The sequence below is a fragment of the Sorex fumeus genome, unplaced genomic scaffold (assembly GCF_029834395.1).
Source record: "Sorex fumeus unplaced genomic scaffold, SorFum_2.1 ptg000013l, whole genome shotgun sequence".
NCBI lineage: Eukaryota > Metazoa > Chordata > Mammalia > Eulipotyphla > Soricidae > Sorex > Sorex fumeus.
Genome location: NW_026606070.1, coordinates 28,090,608 through 28,097,015, shown reverse-complemented (window position 1 = coordinate 28,097,015; position 6,408 = coordinate 28,090,608).

The window sequence follows — 6,408 nt, the reverse complement described above, 5'->3', positions numbered from 1 at the left end:
CCCACAGGGCCAAGACCAACAGACCCAAATGAATCCTAAGCCTGCCAGGTCCTGTGAACGAGCTCAGGGAATCCATCTCTCTCAGGGCTTGCAATTGGCAAGCCTCTCTGTACTGGAGGGAGACTCATACCATTCTTTATGGCTGCTCATTGCCAACAGCAGGCTGAGGGATGGCCTGGGTGAAGATCAGTCAGGACCTCACATTCTGGCATTGAGTTTCTTACTCCAAATCTGGGCCTCGCATTTTTGCCCTCAGCAACGCTGCCCACAGCAATAATGATCAGGGAGTTCACGGCCGACTGCCCACCCCTAACCCTGTATGTTATTAGACTTGAAAATTTAAGGATACCATTAGCTACCCAGGTTACCCTCACCCGCTGTGCATCGAAGCAAATGAATAGTAGGACTAATACACCATTAATAAAGGCAAACATTTAAGGATTCTAGGCATCAGGAAGAGACTAACCAGTATTGACCTCAAGCCTGGCTGAACAGAGAAGCCCTGAAGGCTGCTTGGGTGTTCCTCTGGATTCATTCCACTTAGGTTGACCTACTACCTTGGGGGTCATTGACAGCAGGGAAGAGATGAACCTCCAAATAACGGTTACCCATGATGAGGATGCAGACTGTGGCTATCTCCCCACACCTGTTGCACTGTCCTCCTGTTGTTCATCGATTTGCTCAAGCAGGTACCAGTAACATCTCCATTGTGAGGCTTGTTACTGTTTTTTTGCATATCAAATATGCCATGAGGAGCTTGCCAGGCTCTGCCATGCAGGTGAGATACTCTCAGTAGCTTGCCGGGCTCTCTGAGAGGGGCAGAGGAATCAAACCTGGGTTGGCTGCGAGCAAGGCAAACACTCTACCCACTATGCTATTGCTCCAGCAACAGATAAACTAAAAAGTGACAGGTCACTCCAGTTTGGGTGTTATTAAACCTGATAGGAATAATCATCATCAGAGAAATAAGTCTCGAAAAAGATCAACAAGTGGCCGAATATCTCCCGGATCCTGAACAAGGCTGAGTCATCCCAGATCACCCAGAGAGGGGCAGGTGAGCCCCCATGCCCGCCCAAACAGAGTCCCAGCAGCCAAAAACCTCCACACTCCACAAACACCGCCATGCACCCAGCCGGACCCCACTACTCAGATGAGCCTCATTAAGAAATTAATTTTTTGAAAAATTCAGGTATGAGAGTTTTGTGATTGAAATCTCCAACTTTCACAGGGTCAGGATGAGCTACCTTCCCCCATATCCCTGTACTTCCGGAATCCCAGCAGTTACGCACATGCCCAAATATGCCAGTTAAGAATTTAACTCCAGCTGTATCACCCAGTTTATACATTTTGGACAATCTGGAGCATGCGGCTGTGATTTAAGCCATGTGAAATCCTAAACTCCATGACTCTCATAAACCAGGGATAGCACACCAGGTTGGATGGTATGTAATGTAGAAAGCGACCAATCTTGATTTACAACACATAAACACAGAAGGTTTAACCTGTAACATCTTAGTAATCTTTCATTCAAGGCCTTAAGGGCTCCATGGTGGAGATACAAGAATCTTCACTAACTTTCTTCTAAGGAAACATTTTTTTTGATCATTCTTTTAGAAAATTATAACAAACAATATAAAATAAATTATTGAGGGCCTGCTATGGAAGCAGGCTCAAGGGGTGATTGGGAAAATTGGAAATAATGGTGGTAGGAAGGTATAATTGCGGTGGGATTGGTGTTGGTGTCAGTAACTAAACTAATGACTTAATAAAGTTATTTAAAAAAAAATGAATCATCGTCATTATATTGTTTTGGTCATGAAGTATGGGCCCTGCCACTGAGTAGTGGCACGAAAGTAATACATGCCAGAACCCTTGGCTGCTCAGATCAGTGTGTGTGTGTGTGTGTGTGTGTGTGTGTGTGTGTGTGTGTGTGTTGGGGACACACCTGGAAATGTTCAGGTTGTTCCTGGCAGTGCTCAGGGCTTACTCCTGGCTCTGAACTCAAGGGTCACTCCTGGTAGTGCTCCATATGTTCTGCCGGTTCAGAGGAACCATATGTTCTGCCGGGAATTGAACCTGGGTTAGCAGGTATGCAAGGCAAGTAAGTGCCTTACCTGCTGTACTATCACTCCAGCTCTACAAGAGTTTTTTTTTTTTTAAAGATGTTAGTTGTGTGTTTGAACATGTGCATGGCAGGTCCATGTGCCACTGGCTGCATCAGGCCAAGCAAATGGTTCAGGAAGGGCCGTGCCTACCTGAGTGATTCTGGCTTGCAGCCCCTGTGGACCAGCACAGCCCATACAACAGGAGAGCCAAACACCAGCCACTTCAGTTTCTTGCCTTTAGCACCACACAATCTCTTGTTAGGCTGCTGTGTAGGGATCTCAGTCAGGGACAGAGAGGGAATTCATTGCTATTATTTTGGGTCCCAAGAATGCCCATCGGGCCGGAGTACAGCAGGTAGGACATTTTCCTTGCACGAGGCTGATCCAGGTTTGATCTCCAGCATCTCATATGGTCCCCCAGCACTGCCAGGAGTAATTCCTGAGTGCAGAGCCAGGACTAACCCCTGAGCATCACTGGGTGTGACCCAAAAAGCAAACAAAAAACCAAACAAGAATGCCCATCAATGGGTTACTGATAAAAGGGTGATTTATAGAATTACCCTTTGATATAATGCCCAAATGAGGCTTGAACTTCTTCAGTGCTTAAAGCATCCTATCAAGGAGTGCTGGGCAGAGTGAGGGAGGTGGCACAGCTCATCAGCAGAGCACTGAGGAGGATGCCAGCAGTTTTCGGTGCTCTCGTGGGAGGAGGACACCACTCAGACAGCTTGTCTCCATCCTCAGCCTCTAAGTGTTGCTTAACTGGCAGGACAGCTGGGGCCCCACTTCTCTCCCGGCTCTCACCAACACCTAGGTTAGAGCATCCGCTCCTTGTACCCGAGAACAAGGATAGGAACTCTGCTCGGACCCCTCCACCTCGCTCATCCTTTCTCTTCCAGATGGCACGCCCCTCAGCAGCCTGTGCTTGAGAAACTTCCCAAATGTCATTTAATTTACAAATATGCTCCCATGCTGTGAATCATATTGGCAGTGGGTGGGGGCCACACAGATTATACTCCTGGCTCTGCTCAGAGATCATTCCTAGAGATGCATGGGGGACCGTATACAGAGCAAGACATTGTGTTGGGGTAAGCCTGTTAGACAGGTACCTTAACCCCTGTACCGTCCCTCCAGTGAATCATTTTTATCACACTCTTGATAGCATTTGTAGCACAAAAGTTTTAAATTTTGGTATACTTCCCTTTTCTTCTTTTGATTTTGGTGGCATATCTAAGAAATCATTATCTAAACCCAAGGGCATGAACATTTACTCATTTCTTCAACTTTTGTTGATGTTTGTGGGACCATACCTGGTGCTGCTCAGGGACCATACTCAGTGCTGGGACTGAGCCCAGCAAAGCAGTTGTTCAGCCCATTGAACTGTCCTGTGATCTGGCCCTTCATGTGCAGTATGGAAGTGTCAGCATCATTTTCCCCCAGCTTCATTCTTTTGCATGTGGATAATTGTCCCTAGATGCTTTCTTTGTGTTTATATTTACCTAACATATTTTCCCAATATTTTATTTTTGGGCACCGTGACAACTCACTAGAACTGATAATATATGTGAAATGCAATAGCTAGCCCACTTTACAGATTTGAGGAAATGTAAGTGAAGTACCCTACCAGAGATGGCAAGCCAGCTCTGTGGTTACCTTAGGTGTTCTGATCACATTTCCAACCCGAGTCATTGCCTGCCTGCTGAGCACTTCAATAAGCCCACCCGACTCTCTTTTGAATCCTAAATTTCACAATAACCCATCCCTTAGAATGTCAGAAGGGAATGTCATGCCCAATAGAAACTTTCCAAATGATGGTAAGGGGGTGGGCGGATAAGCCAGGGTGTAAGGCACTTACCTTGCATGCAGACAACCCAGATACAATGCCCAGTGTCACATCTGGACCCCTGAATATCACCAGGAGTGATCCCTGAGCACAGAGCCTGGAGTAAGCTCTGAGCATCTCTGGGTGTGGCCCTCAAACAAAAAAACTGCAAGAAAAATGATGATGAATTTTTGTTTCCTGGGACCAGAGAGATAGTTTGGAGGGCAGGGCACTTTGCACGGAGCCAACCCAGGTTTGGAACTTAGCACCTCATATGGGCCCTCAAGCAGGCCAGGAATAATTCTTGTATGCAGAGCCAAGAGTAACCCCTGAGCACTACCGAGTATTGCCCTAAAAGAAACAAAAACACAGTGTGTGTGTGTGTTTGTGTACGTGTGTGTGTGTGTGCATGATCACATGCCAGGATCAAACCTAGGGTCTCACACATGTCTATGAAACATGTGCTCTCTTTTTCTCTTTTGTTTTTGGGTCATACCCAGTGGTGTTCAGGTCTTACTCCTGGCTTTGCATTTAGAGATTACACCTGGCAGGCTTGGCACAGTATCAGGTGACAGGGATCAAACCCAGGTGGGCCCCGTGAAAAGCAAGCCCCCTACTCCCTGTACTATCACCCAGGCTCTCAGTTTGCTCACTTTTAAGGTCAGGGTTGTAGAGTAGACACGAAGGGTTCTGAAGTAATTGCAAGAGACAGTAATTGCCTTCCACACCACAATATTTATATTATTTTATCTTTTTGTATCCCTCTCGGAGAGCCCGGCAAGCTACCAAGAGTATCTCACCCGCACGGCAAAGCCTAGCAAGCTCCCCGTGACGTATTCGATATGCCAAAAACAGTAACAAGAAGTCTCAGGATGGAGACGTTACTGGGCCCGCTCGAGCAAATCGATGAACAACGGGAGGACCGGGACCATGATCTTTTTGTGTATCTGTTTTGTTTGGAGTCCATACCTGGAAGTGCTTAGGGGCTACTCCCAGCTCTGTGCCCAGGACTTGCTCTAGGTGGGGCTTTTGGGAGCCCCTGGCCTCCTGTGTGCAAAGCCTGTGCTCATCACATTGTCTGCTCTTGGTACCTTTTGTGATTATATATGTGTATGTGTGTGTTTATGTTCTCACCATGACTTTTCTTTGCATGAGTGATGTCCCTTTCAGTTTGCCAGTCTGTGTCCCTGTGAAAGATGTACTATTGCATTTCTTCCTTGCTCCTGAAGAAGCCACGTGGTGTGGCTCCAAGGGAAAGTGATGGAGAGCAGGTGTGGCAAGAGACTCTGAAGTTCCCAGTCCAAGCTTGTGTCCCTCTTGTTCCTGAGTGGGACATAATTCATCGACCCCTGCACGGTATGATGCTTTAGCAGCATCTCTGGTCTTTACCCACTAGATGCCAGTAGTGGCACCTGCCAACCAGTTGTGACAATCCAGAGTGTCATCAAATGTTGCCGAGTGTCTCCTAGAAGACCAAAGCATGCATGATGAAGAATGACTGGTCTAAATAGACCATTTATTTCATGTATCCTTTCCTTCCACCCCAATACAGCAGTTAAATGGCCAGGTGTCTTTTTGTTTGTTTTTAATCTATGGGTTTTTTTTGTTTTTGTTTTTGTTTTTTTTCTGCCACAGTCAATGGTGCTCAGGACTTACTCCTGGCTGTGTTCAGGGATCACTCCTGGTGGTGCTAGAGGACTGTGTGGCGCCAGGAACTTCGTGCGAGTCTAGTACTTTAACTCCTCCACTATCTCTCTGGCCTGTCGTCTTTTTTCTTTTCTTTTCTTTCTTTCTTTCTTTTATGAGTGGGGGTGGGGGGGACAATGTCTGGATGCTTAGTGATTCTGTTTAGAGTACATATGCCGTGGGGAACCAAACCTTATCTTTCAGGTTGCAAAGTATGCACTCAGCTCCTTCAGCAAATGGGACGTTCAGCTAGAATTCTTTAATATGAGCAGAAATTTGCCAAAATTTTTAAATTATTTTAAGAGTGCGTTAATTAGGGTGCCTCTCCTTGCCAACATTAAAAGTAGATCCCCACACATTATTAACGTACATTTTAATTTTTATAAAGTGTATTTTCATGCTGTTGCACAATTGTATCAAGAAAAAGGATGTATATTCTACATGGGATTTTGATTGTGTAGATAAATTGGGCTGTGAATTTTTGGCTTCTGGAAGCTTAGGTTGTTTCCAGAGAAAATCAAGAAGATATTTGCTCAACTCTTTATAAAACTCTTTGTGATTCTTATTTAGAAAAAAAAAGGCAGACATAGTTTGGGTTATGTAAGCACTGAACACAAACACAATATACAACCATGCTTCCTGCTGCTTCATTAAAACCGCTTAGCTACGAAAATCCCCTTGGATATGGTAGCATGCCTGGGGCGTTCCTAGTATCAGAGCTGTTCCTTCCAAATCATTACACCTGCAGGAACTCAGTCCTGTTTCCCGCATTAGGATATCGGGTTCAGCACCGAA